The sequence below is a fragment of the Panulirus ornatus genome, chromosome 16 (genome assembly GCF_036320965.1).
Source record: "Panulirus ornatus isolate Po-2019 chromosome 16, ASM3632096v1, whole genome shotgun sequence".
Taxonomy (NCBI): domain Eukaryota; kingdom Metazoa; phylum Arthropoda; class Malacostraca; order Decapoda; family Palinuridae; genus Panulirus; species Panulirus ornatus.
In genome coordinates this window covers 19,449,685-19,470,762 of record NC_092239.1, presented here as the reverse complement: position 1 = coordinate 19,470,762, position 21,078 = coordinate 19,449,685, and the positions used below count along the sequence as shown (strand labels likewise).

The 21,078-nt window shown below is 47.5% G+C and overlaps 1 protein-coding gene across 1 annotated transcript in view; it reads right to left on the bottom strand.

Moving 5' to 3' along the window:
* Positions 1–21,078, bottom strand: part of Dpp10 (Dipeptidyl peptidase 10) — a 788,027-nt gene that overhangs the window by 608,895 nt on the left and 158,054 nt on the right. The window lies entirely within an intron of this gene.

The following is a 21,078-nucleotide window of genomic DNA, read 5'->3' as shown; positions in this document are numbered from 1 at the left end:
GTAATTCTGTCGTCTCCCTACCCTACCTCCTACCCTATTGTCCCGTCCCTCGACCACACTCCTTTCAACAACCTACCACTTCCCTCCTCTCATCAACCTACCACTTCCCTCCCTCTCTCATCAACTTACCACTTCCTTCCTTCTTTCACCCACCTACCACTTCACTGCTTTCATCAACCTACCACTTCACTCCTTCTCTCATCAACTTACCACTTCCTTCCTTCTTTCACCGACCTACCACTTCACTCCTTTCATCAACCTACCACTTCCCTCCTTCTCTCATCAACTTACCACTTCCTTCCTTCTTTCACCGACCTACCACTTCATTCCTTCTTTCACTAACCAACCACTTCCTTCTTTCACCAACCTACCGCCATTCCTTTCACCAACCTATCACTTCACTCTTTCTATCACCAATCTACCACTTCACTCGTTCTTTCACCAACATACTACTTCACTCCTTCTTTCATCAACTTACCATTTCACTCCTTCTTTCACCGAACTACCACTTCACTCCTTCTTTCACCAACCTACCACTTCACTCTTTTCACCACTCTACCACTTCACTCCTTCTATCACCAATTTACCACTTCACTCCTTCTTTCACCAATTACTACTTCACTTCTTTCACCAACTACCACTTCATTCCTTCTTTCACCAACCGACCACTTTCCTCCTTTTACTAACTTACCACCACTCCTTTCACCAACCTACCACTTCACTCTTTCTATCACCAGTATACCATTTCACTCCTTTCGCAAATTTACCTCTTCACGCCTTCTTTCACTCCCTCTATTACCATCCTACCACTTCACTCATTCTACTACCAATCTACCACTTCACTCCTTCTTTCACCGATCTTTCACTTCACTCCTTCTATTACCAACCTACCACTTCAATCCTTTTTTCACCAAGCTATCACTTTACCCCCTCCTTTCACCAGACTACAATTTCTTTCCCTCCTCTTACACCACCCTCCCATTTCTTTCTTTTTTCATCTCCGTTTCCACATTTTCTTTTTTACCCCTTTAACCTAAAAGCCTAATAGGCTGAACAGGTTTCCTTCCCATCTTCACATTCCATTCTCCCTCCCTCCTATAATCCTTCATCCCTTCTCTTCCACAAAGACTTCCCCCGCCTCCTTCCCATGTCTATCCCTCCATTCCTTTCCCGTCGTGTTCCAGGGCCGTCCCGTCGTGTTCCAGGGCCGTCCCGTCGTGTTCCAGGGCCGTCCCGTCGTGTTCCACGGCCGTCCCGTCGTGTTCCAGGGCCATCCCGTCGTGTTCCAGGGCCGTCCTGTTGTGTTCCAAAGCCGTCCCGTCGTGTTCCAGGGCCGTACAGTCGTGTTCCAGGGCCGTCCCGTCGTGTTCCAGGGCCGTCCCGTCGTGTTCCACGGCCGTCCCGTCGCGTTCCAGGGCCATCCCGTCGTGTTCCAGGGCCGTCCTGTTGTGTTCCAAAGCTGTCCCGTCGTGTTCCAGGGCCGTACAGTCGTGTTCCAGGGAAGTCCCGTCGTGTTCCAGGGCCGTCCCGTTGTGTTCCAGGGCCGTCCCGTGGTGTTCCAGGGCCGTTCAGTCGTGTTCCAAGGCCGTAATCGTGTTCAAGGGCCGTCTCGTCGTGTTCCAGGGCCGTCCTGTCGTGTTCCAGGGCTGTCCCGTCGTGTTCCAGGGCCGTACAGTTGTGTTCCAGGGCCGTAGTTTCGTGTTCCAGGGCCGTAGTGTCGTGTTCCAGGGCCGTCCCGTCGCGTTCCAGGGTTATCCCATCGTGTTCCAGGACCGTCCTGTCGTGTTCCAGGGCAGTCCCGTCGTGTCCAGGGCCGTACAGTTGTGTTCCAGGACCGTACAGTCGTGTTCCAGGGCCATACAGTCGTGTTCCAGGACCGTACAGTTGTGTTCCAGGGCCGTACAGTCGTGTTCCAGGAGCGTACAGTTGTGTTCCAGGACCTACAGTCGTGTTCCAGGACCGTACAGTCGTGTTCCAGGACCGTACAGTCGTGTTCCAGGGCCGTACAGTCGTGTTCCAGGGCCGTACAGTTGTGTTCCAGGGCCGTACAGTCGTGTTCCAGGACCTTACAGTCGTGTTCCAGGGCCGTACAGTTGTGTTCAAGGGCCGTACAGGCGTGTTCCAGGACCTTACAGTCGTGTTCCAGGGCCGTACAGTCGTGTTCCAGGACCATACAGTCGTGTTCCAGGGCCGAACAGTCGTGTTCCAGGACCGTAAAGTCGTGTTCCAGGGCCGTACAGTTGTGTTCCAGGACCGTACAGTCGTGTTCCAGGGCCGAACAGTCATGTTCCAGGACCGTAAAGTCGTGTTCCAGGGCCGTACAGTCGTGTTCCAGGGCCGAACAGTCATGTTCCAGGACCGTAAAGTCGTGTTCCAGGGCCGTACAGTCGTGTTCCAGGGCCGTACAGTCGTGCTCCAAGAAGGTTGTGCTGTTACCTTACCCACGTCAAGGTCAGGATGGACAGTGCGGGCACCGCTATCCGACCCCTGGTGCAGGCTCTAAACCCATGACCCATAACCCAGGATGGTACACAACCAGAGACACCAGGCGACAGGCGGTTGTAACAGACGAGTTGTAAAAGGTTGTAACAGACGGGTTGTGACAGATGGGTCGTAACGACGAGTTTCAACAGATAGGCTGTAATACATGGGTTGTGACATATAGGTTGCAACAGACAGGTTGAAACAGACGGGTGTATTCAGGTATACCTGTTGAGTCCTGAGTATACCTGTTGAGTCCTGAGTATACCTGATGAGTCCTGAGTATACCTGATGAGTCCTGAGTATGCCTGATGAGTCCTGAGTATGCCTGATGAGTCCTGAGTATGCCTGATGAGTCCTGAGATGTGTCATGTGTTCATCACAACACAACCTCCGCCCTGACGACCACCAAAACAAAATAACTTCTTTATGGTCACCACAAAAGGCGGGCCCACATGATCAACCCTACACACCTTAACCATCCGGCGGCCCCACATGATCAACCCTACACACCTCAACCATCCGGCGGGCCCACATGATCAACCCTACACACCTCAACCATCCGGCGGGCCCACATGATCAACCCTACACACCTCAACCATCCGGCGGCCCCACATGATCAACCCTACACACCTCAACCATCCGGCGGGCCCACATGATCAACCATACACACCTCAACCATCCGACGGGCCCACATGATCAACCCTACACACCTTAACCATCTGGCGACCCATCATGATCAACCCTACACGCCTCAACCATCCGGCGGGCCCACATGATCAACCCTACACACCTCAACCATCCGGCGGGCCCACATGATCAACCCTACACACCTCAACCATCCGGCGGGCCCACATGATCAACCCTACACACCTCAACCATCCACGATTGATCGTCAATCCCTATCACCAAGACGGACACAATGAGAGGACACAGTGACAACACTGACACCATCACCACCTTCCACCTGCTGGCCGGACACGTTGCTCTGTCGTAGTGACAACTGTGACCACTGTGGGGCACGAGCTAGAGGCACGGCAGGGCCCGGGGCAGGCCAGGTGCGCCTCCTGCAGTAGCAGGAACACAGCCCAACAGGTTATGGGGATCTATTGATTCTCACTGTACACTACCTATTGCTACACTGGCGGCCACACCTCGTGGGGGTACTTCAAGCCATTATCCCAAAAATCATACACTATTATCAATTATTTTATTATACTTTGTCGCTGTCTCCCGCGTTAGCGAGGTAGCGCAAGGAAACAGACGAAAGAATGGCCCAACCCACCCATATACAAATATATATACATACACGTCCACACACGCACATATACATACATATACATCTCAACATATATATATATATATATATATATATATATATATATATATATATATATATATATATATATATATATATATATATATATATATACAGACATACCTACATACACGTACATAATTCATACTTGCTGCCTTTATTCATTCCCGTCGCCATCCCGCCACACATGAAATGACACACCCCGCCCCCCCCGCATGCGCTCGAGGTAGCGCTAGGAAAAGACAACGAAGGCCACATTCGTTCACATTCAGTCTCTAGCTGTCATGTATAATGCACCGAAACCACAGCTCCCTTTCCACATCCAGGCCCCACAAAACTTTCCATGGTTTACCCTAGACGCTTCACATGCACTGGTTCAATCCATTGACAGCACGTTGACCCCGGTATACCACATCGTTCCAGTTCACTCTATTCCTTGCACGCCTTTCACCCTTCTGCATGTTCAGGCTCCGATCGCTCAAAATCTTTTTCACTCCATCTTTCCACCTCCAATTTGGTCTCCCACTTCTCCTCGTTCCCTCCACCTCTGACACATATATCCTCTTTGCCAATCTTTCCTCACTCATTCTCTCCATGCGACCAAACCATTTCAATACACCATCATTTGCTCTCTCAACCACACTCTTTTGATTACAACACATCTCTCTTAATCTTTCATTACTTACTCGATCAAACCACCTTACACCACATATTGTCTTTAAACATCTCATTTCCCGCACATCCACCCTCCTCCGCACAACTCTACCTACAGCCCACGCCTCGCAACGATATAACATTGTTGGAACCACTACTCCTTCAAACATACCCATTTTTGCTTTCCGAGATAATGTTCTCGACTTCCACACATTCTTCAACGCTCCCAGAACTTTCGCCCCCTCCCTCACCCTATGATTCACTTCCGCTTCCGTGGTTCCATATATATATATATATATATATATATATATATATATATATATATATATATATATATATATATATATATATATACAGGTATTACCGGACGTCTCCTCCTTGAGGTTATACACGAGGGAAAGGTCACCCTTAGCGGGGCTGTATCAAGGTCTGCTGAAGAAGAGTGAGCAGTGTCGTCAAGGAACGTCTCGCTTCAAAGAGAGTCCATTTCGTCCTCAGCTACTGAGTATAGAGCAGCCTTAGAGCTGCAGGAGCCCCTGGATGGGGAAGAGGGTGGGGTGGGTGGGAGTTATAAGGTCAGGGAAAACCCTAGGACCCCGGCGGCCTGAAAGCAATCTTGGAGTCGTATGATGACAATATGTGTGTGTGTGTGTGTGTGTGTGTGTGTGTGTGTGTGTGTGTGTGTGTGTGTGTGGAGGAATATGTCCACCTACTGTACATTTTCAATCACAAGTCAAACACATCACTGTCTGTACGCCTTACGTGCACATAATAACATTGTCGCAACAGGCGATATCTTCCCTCCCTCCTTCCCTTCCTGGCTCCCTCCTCCAGCCCTGACTGGCTGTGTAACAGTAAATGTGTTATCCAAGATGACACGCGTCACCCCATGCATTTCGTGACGCCGCCCACCGTAACACTTGATTGGTGAGATGCCACAGCCTAGCGTTGTCATGGATTCCAACCCCGTGAGCACGACGGTACGATCCTTGAGCACGACGGTACAATCCTTGAGCAAAACGGTACGATCTTTGAGCACAACGGTACGATCCTTGAGCACAACGGTACGATCCTTAAGCATGACGAAACAATCCTTGAGAACGACGGTACGATCCTTGAGCACAACGGTACGATTCTTAAGCACGACGGTGCGATCCTTGAGCACAACGGTAAGATCCTTGAGCACAACGGTACGATCCTTGAGCACGACGGTGCGATCCTTAAGCACGACGGTACAATCCGACTCCTGTGAGCACGAACGGTACGACGCCCTCGGGTATCATGCCGTGAGCTGACCAGCTATGGTGGTCCTGGTTTAAGGTTACGCCCCCACACTCACGGGTCGACACGCCCCCGTGTTTCCAACACCCCTACACATACACGTCTGTACCTCCCCCAGCAGGAGAAGGCTGTACAAGGTGTTTGTCTACGACCCCCGTCCTCTGGACACAAGGTGGTCATCACGAACGCGTCATGCGAACCCTCAACGCCGCCTCTAACGTCATTCGTAAACTGTGACCTAAGAGGCCCATCGCAAAGGGCACGAATGACGTCAGGCGCAAGGTATTCACTGTGTAAGGGGTCAAGCAAAGAGGACGGTTCCTGCACGGCTAGAGGTAAGGTGGACTCCACCTTCTGGGAAAAGGTCAAGCCACGTCAATACTCTCCCAGTCAAAGGTCAACCGGGGTCACTACTCTCACATCCAGAGGTGAGGAAGGATTATGATCTCATAGCTAAGGCGAACGGAGCTTCACTACTCTCACAACCAGAGGTCAGCTTGGGTCAACCCAATCACTACCAGAGGTCAAATTGGGACAAAGCTCCCACAGGTAGACGTCAGGCTGGATCAACACCTTCACAACCAGAGGTCAGCTTGGGTCAACGCTCTTACAAAGAGGTTATAAGAAGTTATCACGTCCATAACTAGTCATGCTGTCGTCACATCTTTCAGAACCAGAGGTCAGACTGGGTCAACACTCACAGCCAGAGGTCAGGCTAGGTCAACGCTCTAACAAACAGCCAGAGATCAGGCTGGGTCAACACTCTCACAGCCAGAGGTCAGGCTGACTCAACACTCACAGCCAGAGGTCAGGTTAACTCAACGCTCTCACAGCCAGAGGTCAGGCTGGGTCAACGCTCTCACAGCCAGAGGTCAGGCTGACTCAACACTTACAGCCAGAGGTCAGGTTAACTCAATGCTCTCACAGCCAGAGGTCAGGCTGGGTCAACGCTCTCACAGCCAGAGGTCAGGTTAACTCAACGCTCTCACAGCCAGAGGTCAGGCTGGGTCAACACTCCCACAGCCAGAGGTCAGGCTGACTCAACACTCCCACAGCCAGAGGTCAGGCTGACTCAACACTCACAGCCAGAGGTCAGGCTGACTCAACACTCCCACAGCCAGAGGTCAGGCTGACTCAACGCTTACCGAGCCAGAGGTCAGGCTGACTCAACACTCACAGCCAGAGGTCAGGGTGACTCAACGCTCTCACAGCCAGAGGTCAGGTTAACTCAACGCTCTCACAGCCCGCCAGAGGTCAAGCAAGGTCAACAGTTCCTCCTTCATAGCACGTCTCACGAATAATTCATTAAAGAGCCAGAAATAAATAGAACCAATAGCAACCCTAAAGGTCAGATGGGGTCACGGCTCCTCCCCGCACACCAGGCAGGGAGCGGTGAGCGCTCTCACAGGCAAGGGTCACGCCCAGGTCATTGCTATTACAGGTAAAGGTCAGGAGGTCACCGCTCTTACTGCTATCACCACAGCCAAGGGTCAGGCAAGGTGGGGGTCAGTGGTCATCGAGGCTGGGGCCTGGCTCGGTCACTAGGCTCAGAGCCTGGAGTCTGTTACGTCACTGATCTCAGAGCCTGGAGTCTGCTACGTCACTGGTCTCAGAGCCTGGAGTCTGTTACGTCACTGATCTCAGAGCCTGGAGTCTGTTACGTCACTGATCTCTGAGGCTGGAGTCTGCGACGTCACTAATCTCAGAGCCTGGAGTCTGTGACGTCACTAATCTCAGAGCCTGGAGTCTGTTACGTCACTGATCTCAGAGGCTGGAGTCTGTTACGTCACTGATCTCACAGGCTGGAGTCTGTTACGTCACTGATCTCAGAGCTAGGGGTCAGGTTGGGTCACGACTCTCGAATCCAGGGGGTCAGCTGAGTCGCTGTTCTCAGAGGCTGGGGGGGGGCACGTTGGGTCCCTCTTTTGCCCTAGAGGGTCAGGCTGGGTCACTGACCTTAGACTCAAAGGTCGGGCTGTGTCACAGCTCTTAGATCCCAGGAGGTCAGGTTGGGTCACTATTCTCAGACCCATGGGTCAAGTTGGGTGACTACGCTCAGAGCCTAGGACGAGGGTGGGTCACTCGTTGTTCTGTAAACCCGATACAGGTCACAAGAGTGGGTCACAGCCCTTACCAACCAGAGGTCAGACCAGGTCACTTCACTGATGAGCTGTCGGGCGCAGGTCCCTCCAAGAGATCAGTATTATTCTCAGCCTCACAGCCGCAGGAAAGACAAGATCACTAATCTCATAATCATACTTTAGATAAGATCACTAATCTCAGTCATAGGTAAGATGAGATCACTAATCTCACAGCCATAAGCTGGACGAGATCACTAATCTCACAACCATAAGCCGGACGAGATCACTAATCTCACAGCCATACGTCGGACGAGATCACTAATCTCGCAGCCATAAGCAGGACGAGATCACTAACCTCGCAGCTTCGACTCGAAAACCGCGGTCACTCCCTCCACAAACACAAGTCCAGGGAAAGAGGAAGCGAGACGTGTGTGTGTGTGTGTGTGTGTGTGTGTGTGTGTGTGTGTGTGTGTGTGTGTGTGTGTGTGTGTGTGGGTGGGTGAGGGAGGAGATGGGTGATGATGACCGCCGTCTCTTGCCCTGCTAACCCCAGCAGCCCGCCAGACTGGTGGTGGGTACAAAGGCACACACAACACAACACACCAATTAGCTAAGCAGCTTACCAGAGAGCAGTGACCATTTGGAAATCCCAGGACGAATAATGCTCCAGCGTTAAAACCTATCCTCTGTTTCTATTCCAGGTGTGTTTTTCCCAGGATTATAATATATATATATATATATATATATATATATATATATATATATGCAGAACCTTTACTGTGAAGACGTTTAAGCACAATCACTACTGGTGATTGTATATATATATATATATATATATATATATATATATATATATATATATATATATATATATATATATATATATATATATATATTTTTTTTTTTTTTTGTCGCTGTCTCCCGCGTTTGCGAGGTAGCGCAAGGAAACAGACGAAAGAAATGGCCCAACCCACCCCCATACACATGTATATACATACGTCCACACACGCAAATATACATACCTACACAGCTTTCCATGGTTTACCCCAGACGCTTCACATGCCCTGATTCAACCCACTGACAGCACGTCAACCCCGGTATACCACATCGATCCACTTCACTCTATTTCTTGCCCTCCTTTCACCCTCCTGCATGTTCAGGCCCCGAGCACACAAAATCTTTTTCACTCCATCTTTCCACCTCCAATTTGGTCTCCCACTTCTCCTCGTTCCCTCCACCTCCGACACATATATCCTCTTGGTCAATCTTTCCTCACTCATTCTCTCCATGTGCCCAAACCATTTCAAAACACCCTCTTCTGCTCTCTCAACCACGCTCTTTTTATTTCCACACATCTCTCTTACCCTTACGTTACTTACTTGATCAAACCACCTCACACCACACATTGTCCTCAAACATCTCATTTCCAGCACATCCATCCTCCTGTGCACAACTCTATCCATAGCCCACGCCTCGCAACCATACAACATTGTTGGAACCACTATTCCTTCAAACATACCCATTTTTGCTTTCCGAGATAATGTTCTCGACTTCCACACATTCTTCAAGGCTCCCAGAATTTTCGCCCCCTCCCCCACCCTATGATCCACTTCCGCTTCCATGGTTCCATCCGCTGCCAGATCCACTCCCAGATATCTAAAACACTTTACTTCCTCCAGTTTTTCTCCATTCAAACTTACCTCCCAATTGACTTGACCCTCAACCGAACAACAACTGACTCACTTCCTAAGCTCTCTCATCCCCAACAGACTTCATACTTGCCCCTCTTTCCAAAACTCTTGCATTCACCTCCCTAACAACCCCATCCATAAACAAATTAAACAACCTTGGAGACATCACACACCCCTGCCGCAAACCTACATTCACTGAGAACCAATCACTTTCCTCTCTTCCTACACGTACACATGCCTTACATCCTCGATAAAAACTTTTCACTGCTTCTAACAACTTGCCTCCCACACCATATATTCTTAATACCTTCCACAGAGCATCTCTATCAACTCTATCATATGCCTTCTCCAGATCCATAAATGCTACATACAAATCCATTTGCTTTTCTAAGTATTTCTCACATACATTCTTCAAAGCAAACACCTGATCCACACATCCTCTACCACTTCTGAAACCACACTGCTCTTCCCCAATCTGATGCTCTGTATATATATATATATATATATATATATATATTTTTTTTTTTTTTTTTTTTTTATACTTTGTCGCTGTCTCCCGCGTTTGCGAGGTAGCGCAAGGAAACAGACGAAAGAAATGGCCCAACCCCCCCCCCATACACATGTACATACACACGTCCACACACGCAAATATACATACCTACACAGCTTTCCATGGTTTACCCCAGACGCTTCACATGCCTTGCTTCAATCCACTGACAGCACGTCAACCCCTGTATACCACATGACTCCAATTCACTCTATTTCTTGCCCTCCTTTCACCCTCCTGCATGTTCAGGCCCCGATCACACAAAATCTTTTTCACTCCATCTTTCCACCTCCAATTTGGTCTCCCTCTTCTCCTCGTTCCCTCCACCACCGACACATATATCCTCTTGGTCAATCTCTCCTCACTCATTCTCTCCATGTGCCCAAACCATTTCAAAACACCCTCTTCTGCTCTCTCGACCACGCTCTTTTTATTTCCACACATCTCTCTTACCCTTACGTTACTTACTCGATCAAACCACCTCACACCACACATTGTCCTCAAACATCTCATTTCCAGCACATCCATCCTCCTGCGCACATCTCTATCCATAGCCCACGCCTCGCAACCATACAGCATTGTTGGAACCACTATTCCCTCAAACATACCCATTTTTGCTTTCCGAGATAATGTTCTCGACTTCCACACATTTTTCAAGGCTCCCAAAATTTTCGCCCCCTCCCCCACCCTATGATCCACTTCCGCTTCCATGGTTCCATCCGCTGACAGATCCACTCCCAGATATCTAAAACACTTCACTTCCTCCAGTTTTTCTCCATTCAAACCCACCTCCCAATTGACTTGACCCTCACCCCTACTGTACCTAATAACCTTGCTCTTATTCACATTTACTCTCAACTTTCTTCTTCCACACACTTTACCAAACTCAGTCACCAGCTTCTGCAGTTTCTCACATGAATCAGCCACCAGCGCTGTATCATCAGCGAACAACAATTGACTCACTTCCCAAGCTCTCTCATCCCCAACAGACTTCATACTTGCCCCTCTTTCCAGGACTCTTGCATTTACCTCCTTTACAACCCCATCCATAAACAAATTAAACAACCATGGAGACATCACACACCCCTGCCGCAAACCTACATTCACTGAGAACCAATCACTTTCCTCTCTTCCTACACGTACACATGCCTTACATCCTCGATAAAAACTTTTCACTGCTTCTAACAACTTGCCTCCCACACCATATATTCTTAATACCTTCCACAGAGCATCTCTATCAACTCTATCATATGCCTTCTCCAGATCCATAAATGCTACATACAAATCCATTTGCTTTTCTAAGTATTTCTCACATACATTCTTCAAAGCAAACACCTGATCCACACATCCTCTACCACTTCTGAAACCGCACTGCTCTTCCCCAATCTGATGCTCTGTACATGCCTTCACCCTCTCAATCAATACCCTCCCATATAATTTACCAGGAATACTCAACAAACTTATACCTCTGTAATTTGAGCACTCACTCTTTTCCCCTTTGCCTTTGTACAATGGCACTATGCACGCATTCCGCCAATCCTCAGGCACCTCACCATGAGTCATACATACATTAAATAACCTTACCAACCAGTCAACAATACAGTCACCCCCTTTCTTAATAAATTCCACTGCAATACCATCCAAACCTGCTGCCTTGCCGGCTTTCATCTTCCGCAAAGCTTTTACTACCTCTTCTCTGTTTACCAAATCATTTTCCCTAACCCTCTCACTTTGCACACCACCTCGACCAAAACACCCTATATCTGCCACTCTGTCATCAGACACATTCAACAAACCTTCAAAATACTCATTCCATCTCCTTCTCACATCACCGCTACTTGTTATCACCTCCCCATTTACGCCCTTCACTGAAGTTCCCATTTGCTCCCTTGTCTTACGCACCCTATTTACCTCCTTCCAGAACATCTTTTTATTCTCCCTAAAATTTACTGATACTCTCTCACCCCAACTCTCATTTGCCCTTTTTTTCACCTCTTGCACCTTTCTCTTGACCTCCTGTCTCTTTCTTTTATACTTCTCCCACTCAATTGCATTTTTTCCCTGCAAAAATCGTCCAAATGCCTCTCTCTTCTCTTTCACTAATACTCTTACTTCTTCATCCCACCACTCACTACCCTTTCTAAACAGCCCACCTCCCACTCTTCTCATGCCACAAGCATCTTTTGCGCAATCCATCACTGATTCCCTAAATACATCCCATTCCTCCCCGACTCCCCTTACTTCCATTGTTCTCACCTTTTTCCATTCTGTACACAGTCTCTCCTGGTACTTCCCCACACAGGTCTCCTTCCCAAGCTCACTTACTCTCACCACCTTCTTCACCCCAACATTCACTCCTCTTTTCTGAAAACCCATACTAATCTTCACCTTAGCCTCCACAAGATAATGATCAGACATCCCTCCAGTTGCACCTCTCAGCACATTAACATCCAAAAGTCTCTCTTTCGCACGCCTGTCAATTAACACGTAATCCAATAACGCTCTCTGGCCATCTCTCCTACTTACATAAGTATACTTATGTATATCTCGCTTTTTAAACCAGGTATTCCCAATCATCAGTCATATATATATATATATATATATATATATATATATATATATATATATATATATATATATATATATATATATATATATATATATATATTGCACAGAAGTCGTTCAATAATCAGCGTACGACACTTCCATCTCGACGTTCTAAGTTCTATTCTGTGGTGAGCGACTCCGTTATCCCAAAGTTCAGTTCCACCCCAGTGGTCCCCCAGCCACCCTGCCATTCATGTACACACCATCTCCGCTTCACTAACCTTAACTAGGTCATCACCCTACCCTCTATCACCAGTGGCACAACTAACCAGTCTATCACCAGTGGTATAACCAAACAGTCTATCACCAGTAGTACATCTAACTATTACCAGTGTTACAACCAACCAATCTATCACCGGTGAGACAACCAATCAATTTATTACCAGTGGTACATCCATAAAATCTATCACCAATGGCACAACCAACCAATCTATCACCAGCGGTACAACCAAACAGGCTATCACCAGCGGTACGACCAACCAGTGTATAACCACAGTGATCCTCCCTCCCAAAGATCTCCCTCCCCCCAACCACTCCACCCTCCGCATCCACCAATACACATTTACAGATGTATATAAACAATATAGATTTTGATACCCGGTAACCGTGAGGGCGCAGGACCCAAACTGTTCATATCCCACGGAGCCAAGTGCATGATTTTTATGAGCTCGTGAACGTGGTATGGGCATAACGTCTCGCTCGGGGAAAATGTGCCACATTTCTGCATTGATCATCGTTATAAACATGAGCTGCTCTCTCATGCAGCCAGCCTCGCACCATCCAGGTACGTTCCTGCTATCATCCCTTAAGTACAAAGATGACCATAAGTCCAGGTCACGACCTTGCATGACCTTATTACAGGATAACCAAGGGAGGTCAAGTCATGTTCGCGAAGAAATGAGTACTATCTGTACTCAGGTGTGATACATATGTGTACTGCGTGTGTACCTGTGTTTCACACGGATATGTATTATCAGTACATAAAGAGACAGACACCTGTGTATGATCATTGAATGTTATACATATGACCAAAAAACCACGTCATACAACCTACATATATAGTACAGTTTTTATATCTCATAATCAACCTACAAATTACGTAATACAACCTATATATCACGTAACACAACCTATATATCATGTACTACAACATAAACATCATACAACTTACACAGCACCTCATACAACCTACAAAAGACATCACATTACCTACACATCATGAAATACAACCTAAACATCACGTCATACAACCTACACATCACATCATACAACCTACACATCACGTCATACAACCTACACATCACGTCATACAACCTACACATCACGTCATACAATCTACACATCACGTCATACAATCTACACATCACGTCATACAACCTACACATCACGTCATACAACCTACACATCACGTCATACAATCTACACATCACGTCATACAATCTACACATCACATCATACAACCTACACATCACATCATATAAGCTACACATCACATCATACAACCCATGCGTCACGTGACCAGATCTGCACACGGAGTGATACAGCTTGTGCAGTACACACGTATGATCTACACCGTACACAGGACACACTCAAGAGTAACACTCAAGTTACACTTTAAGCTGGTTGTCATAGCTCTCATACAACACGACTCGGATAATACAACACTCATACATCACACTTCAGTCCGGTACTACAACACTCATACATCACACTTCAGTCTGGTACTACAACACTCATACATCACACTTCAGTCTGGTACTACAACACTCATACATCACACTTCAGTCTGGTACTACAACACTCATACATCACACTTCAGTCTGGTACTACAACACTCATACATCACACAAAAGCAAACAACAGCAACAAAAACAACAACAACAACAACAACAACAACAACAACAACAACAACAACCTCTGTCATGGTCTCTCACCGCTGATGGCAGTGTGTGTTTGATGCTGAGTTCACCCACAGAGTAAACAATCAAGATGGTGAGTTATTGACAAGCAAACAATCAGGCTCCGAACTGCTCTCTCTCTCTCTCTCTCTCTCTCTCTCTCTCTCTCTCTCTCTCTCTCTCTCTCTCTCTCTCTCTCTCGATAGGTGGATAGATAGATAGATAGATAGATAGATGGATAGATAGATAGATAGATAGATAGATAGAGATAGACAGGGAGAGAGAGAGAGAGAGAGAGAGAGAGAGAGAGAGAGAGAGAGAGAGAGAGAGAGAGAGAGAGAGAGAGAGAGAGAGAGAGAGAGAGAGAGTAAACAAACGGGACCGCTTTGAGTGGCATGAGAAAGTTTAAAAAGGAGCGGCAGGTCAATCTTGATGGGGGCAAGTTAATCTTGGTTAGAGGGATAGTGAAACTGGTCCTGGAACTGGGTTGTAATTGGCAGAATGAGCAGTGAAATTGGCCCTGAAATTGGGTTATAATCGGCAAAATGAGCAGTGCAATTGGTCCTGAAACTGAGTTATAATCGGCAAAATGAGCAGTGAAATTGTTCCTGAAACTAGGTTATAATAGGCAATATGAGCAGTGAAATTGGTCCTGAAATTGGGTTATAATAGGCAATATGAGCAGTGAAACTGGTCATGGAATGAGGCTGTAATCAACAAGATCAAGTGTGAAACTGGCCCCAGAACCGGGTTGTTATTGGCAGGATGAGCAGCGAAATTGGTCCGAAAACTTGGGATGCAAATGGTAAAAACCAGCGAATCAGAATGAAGAGACCAAATGGGCGAGTCTGAAGACCAGTGGGTAAAGAGACCAGAAACCCAGTGCAGGAGAAGCACGAGTCTTGAGACAAACACCTGGGGACCGAGACCAGACACACCAGGCCACAGAGACGACGGAAACCCTTCTGACTATGAGGCAGGCAGGATGGGATAAGGTTTCTTCTCGACCTTGGGGTTCTCAACAGGTTTCTCATTGACCCTGGCCTGTTCTTGACAGGTTTCTTCTCGATTCTGGGCTGTTCTCGACAGGTTTGTTTTTGGCCATGGGTTCTCAAGAGTTTTCATACTGACCCTGGGCTGTTCTCGACAGGTTTCTTCTTGATTCTGGGCTGTTCTCGACAGGTTTGTTTTTTACCTTAGGTTCTCAACAGGTTTCTCATTGACCCTGGCCTATTCTTGACAGGTTTCTTCTCGATTCTGGGCTGTTCTCGACAGGTTTCTTCTTGATTCTGGGGTGTTCTCGACAAGTTTGTTTTAGACCATGGGTTCTCAAGAGGTTTCATACTGACCCTGGGCTGTTCTCGGCAGGTGTCATATTGACCCTGGTAACTCAAGAGATGAGGAACAAAAACACCATCAACACTAAACATGAAGATGGTTACTGCCTTACCCACACACACACACACACACACACACACACACACACACACACACACACACACATACACACACACGTACAACTGTCTGGCTAACACACACACACACACACACACACACACACACACACACACACACACACACACACATACACACACACGTACAACTGTCTGGCTAACACACACACACACACACACACACACACACACACACACACACATACAACTGTCTGGCTAACACACACACACACACACACACACACACACACACACACACACACACACACACATACACACACACGTACAACTGTCTGGCTAACACACACACACACACACACACACACACACACACACACACACACACACACGTACAACTGTCTGGCTAACACACACACACACACACACACACACACAGACACACACACACACACACACACACACACACACACACACACACACGTACAACTGTCTGGCTAACAGACACACACACACACACACACACACACACACACACACACACACACACACACACACACGTACAACTGTCTGGCTAACACACACACACACACACACACACACACACACACACACACACACACACACACACACACCCAATCAACACCGAGCGACGACACTTGACACAGACAAATATAGAAATGTGCCAGTACCACACAGCACAGACAGCAACAACATAGGAAATCACACACAGAAAACATACAAACACACACACACACACACACACACACACGTATAACTGTCTTGTACACACACACACACACACACACACACACACACGACTCTATACATAACTATAGAGACACACAGACAAAGGAGCAACGGAGCATATGTACACACGTACACACAGACGAACTAAAAAGCGTTGAGGGAGCGAGGGAGGGCGTGAGTGAGTGAGTGTGAGAGGGAGTGAGAGAGGGAGGGAAGGAGGAGGGAGTGTCGACCTTCACAGACACAAAAGCAAAGCTGCTAGAGAAGATGTTGCAAGCAGCGAGTGAGCAGGAAAGCAGCATCGAGTCCGTCTGTCTGTGTCTGTTGGTGAGGGTGGTGGGTGGCTGGGTGGCTGAGGGGGGGGAGGGAGACTGCAGGAGGGGAAGGAGGCAGGCCTGCAGCCACCCACCAAGCCCCCAGGATATCTTAATCAATATGGCCCCTGCTACAGGACCTGCTGGAGCTGCAGCCGCTATGAGGTGGGGGGAGGGTCCTGTGACCTTGGGATCCTTCCCTGGATATCCTGTGAAGTTAAGATCCTTCCCAGAGAATCCTTTGACCCTGGATCCTTCCCTGGGGATCCTGTGAACTTAAAATCCTTCTCAGAGGATCCTGTGACCCTGGATCCTTCCCTGGGGATCCTGTGAACTTGGAATCCTTCCCAGAGGATCCTGTGTCCTTGGGATCCTGCCCTAGAAATCCTGTGAAGTTAGGATCCTTTCCTGGGAATCGTGTGACCTTGGATCCTTCCCTGGCTATCCTGTGATCTTGGAATCCTTCCTAGAGGATCATATGACCTTGTTAACTTTCCCAAAGGTATCATGATCCTCCTCGAAGGATCCCGTGATCTTGTGATCCTTATCAAAGGTATACTGTGGCCTTAGTGATCCTTCCCTAAGGATCCTGTGGCACTGCCATTTTTCCCTTTCAGATCCTGTGACTTTAGGATCATTTTCTGGGTAATCCTTGTGACCCTGGGATCCTGTTAAGATGATTTCCTGGGGAATCCTTCCCTGAGGATCTCGTGATGTTGGCATCTTTCCATGGGGAATCCTATAACCTCAGGATCCTTCCCTTAGGATCATGTAACCTTAGGATCAATCTCTGGGGATTCTGTGAAATTTAGCTCCCTCCCAGGAGATCCTTGAATCTTGGCATCCTTCTTTTGAGGATCTTGTGACCTTGGGATCCTCTGTGGTTCCCGAAGGAATTCTCTGATCTTAGGATCCTTCCGTACGGATCCTATAACCTTCAGATCCTACTTTAAAGATCTCTCCCTTGGGATCCTTCCCTGGGAATCTGTGACTTAAGGATCCTTCCCTGGGAATCTGTGACTTAAGGATCCTTCCCTGGGAATCTGTGATTTAAGGATCCTTCCCTGGGAATTCAGTGGTTCTTGGGATCCTTTCCTAGGAATTTTGTGACCTTAGGATCCTTCCTTGGGATTCTGTGAACTTGGGAGCCTTTGCTGGGGATTATGTAGCCTTGCGATCTTTCCCTTAGATCCTGTGACCTTACCATCCTTCCATGGGGATACTGTTGCCCTGGGATACTTCCTCGGGAATCCTGTGACCGGGATATTTCCTGGGGATCCTATGACACTGGAATCCTTCTACAGGATCCTGTGACCTTCTACAGAGTCCTGTACGTCTGGTGTCTTAGGAATATGGTATTTCTTTGGCGATGAGAATATTTTTCATTACATAGGAATAATTTTCTTACCGTGGGAATATTTCTCTTGGCGTGAGAATATTTCCCTTAACGTGGGAATATTTCTCTTACCGTGGAAAAACTCCTCACACCGCGTGAATCTCTCATTGTGGCATTTTTACCCCCTAACCCTACATATAAAGACATTCCACCCAGCTCCCTTATACAAATGTTTACCTCCATATATATATATATATATATATATATATATATATATATATATATATATATATATATATATATATATATATATATATTCCTATGAGTCCACGGGGAAATGAAACACAGTAAGTTCCCAAGTGCACTTTCGTGTAATAATCACATCTTCGGGGGAGATACAAGAAAAAAATAAGTCAGTTGATATACAACGAAGAGACGTAGCTAGGACGCCATTTGGTAAACAAGTGACTGTCCAATGAATAAGGTTCAGTATCACCTTGCAAACTGTTGAACAAGGAGGGAGTCATGGTGACCAGTTTTCAGCTGGTGTGACACACAGCTCCAGCTGTTCCTTATTGCTTCGTTGTTTTCTTTTTTCCTCCAGTGGTGTTGGTGGCCTCGCCTGTTTCTCTCATGTGTCTCTCTGGATGTGTGCGTCTGCATCTACGTGTGGACGGATCTTAAGTCGTGTGTATGTATGTATGTATGTATGTATATACTAGTAGTAGTAGTGATAACATTAATGATAAAATAATAATAATAATGATAATGATAATAATAATGATAATAATAATAATAATAATAATAATAATAATAATAATAATAATCATAACAGTAATACCAATAATCATCATCATCATCATAACAACAACAATAACAACAATAATAATAATAATAATAACAACAATAATAATAACAATAATAATAATAACAGAGTAACTATCATGACATCCACAAATCCCCAGGTGAGGAGGTGGTTCGTTCATTACGTTCCCTCGTACAAGAACCACCGGACCCCTGTATGTGTACCTTACTCCTACACCGCTGTATGTGTGTAGCTTTAGCAAAGTACATATAACAGTTCTCTTTTGTGCGTGGGGACTGGCCCGGGGGGAGGGGGGGAGGGAGATGAAATAAAGGGTTAAGGGTGCAAGTGGGAGGCAGGGTCAGGCCCGAGTGGAGGGCAGGGAGGTTAGGCTGTGATGGATGTAGTGTGGCTATGATGGAGGTGTTCTCTGTACTAAACCTGGCAACACATTCTCCAGCCGAAAAAATCTGTTACAAAACCATTATATATATATACATACATGTGTGTGTGTGTGTGTGTGTGTGTGTGTGTGTGTGTGTGTGTGTGTGTGTGTGTGCAACATGCTTAAATTCCACTTACATAACCTATTATGCTTAGTTCTTCTTGCTAGAATAAGGAAGAGTTTAATGATAATACCGCCAGCTTCTCGACCCCCAGACACCTAGCAACGTGTACAGACGACCCTGGGCCACGGTCCTCCTAGCCATGAGACATGGTTGTCTACCAGGAACCAACAGCTTAATATGGAAGGAAGACACGTTGTTGGCAGGCTGGCTCGCCGCGTTGTTCGTTATCTTTTCAGGGTGGAGGGGCTGTAGGGGAGGCCGCCCCAAAAACCTCAGGTCCGACGCCCAATCGACTGCCCTAACCTGTGCAAGACGAACGTCACCTATGGTGGGGTGTTGTCACTCAGGCCAGACAGCCGCTCGTCTTGCCTTGCGTAAGGTGGACGCCAGGCTATGGCAGGACACTAGGGGAGGCCGGACAGCACGTTCCCGTACACCTCTTACCAGGACAAGGCTGTGGAGAACAGGGGGTTTTACGAGGCACTTGTGAGGGCCGAGAGGAGGGCTGAAGATGAGGAATGGTCCATGGGTAGACGGAAGGAGAAGGAGGAGAAGGGACTAAGGAGGAGGGTGGAGGGTAAGGAAGGAGCGAGGGAGGCGTGCTTGGTCACGGAGATGTGGTTGCTACAGGATGTGGACGTGACCGCTTCACTGGCTGGGTAAGTGACCGGATTATTCTGTGGGTCCCAAGTGACGCTGCTGAGTGAGCGGTAGTTAAGTGGCTAGAGGGGGAACTGACTGATTGGCTGGTTGAGTGACTGGAGGGGCTGAACGTACCGCTGGCTACGTGGCGGGTAACTGGGACTGGGTCATCACAGTCAGTGTGGTGACTGGAGGACCCGAAAGCAAGATAATTTTGGTGTAGAGTGTCACCTGACGGTACGTGATGTTACAGGCCTTGGAAGACTTCCCTTGCGCGAATGTTAAGGTTACAGTAATCTGGGTCTTGAGGTTGAGGGCCTTTGGTTCTCCCGGGACGTGAAGGGTACTGATGTTTGGGTCTTAAATCCCGAGCTCACAAACTCCTCCCTCAAAGGGTAAGTTCCTGTAACGTTAAGGTCTACTTTCATGCAACTCTCACACTCGTATGTTTATGGCATCACACTCATGCGCTCTTCACAGTCACCTATAAGGGCCAACCTCCTGTACACTTGAGGCCCTTCAGGATACAAGAGCCAAGCCCCTGGTGAATGGAGAGAGAGTGTGGCCACAAGAGCTTAACACGACTCTCGGCCGAGGTTCAACAATTCCTGTTTCAGTGTGACCGAGTGTGAAGCAATGGGGGGTCGATGGCTCTGACGTATTCCCTTACCCACACCCGCCCACACACACAC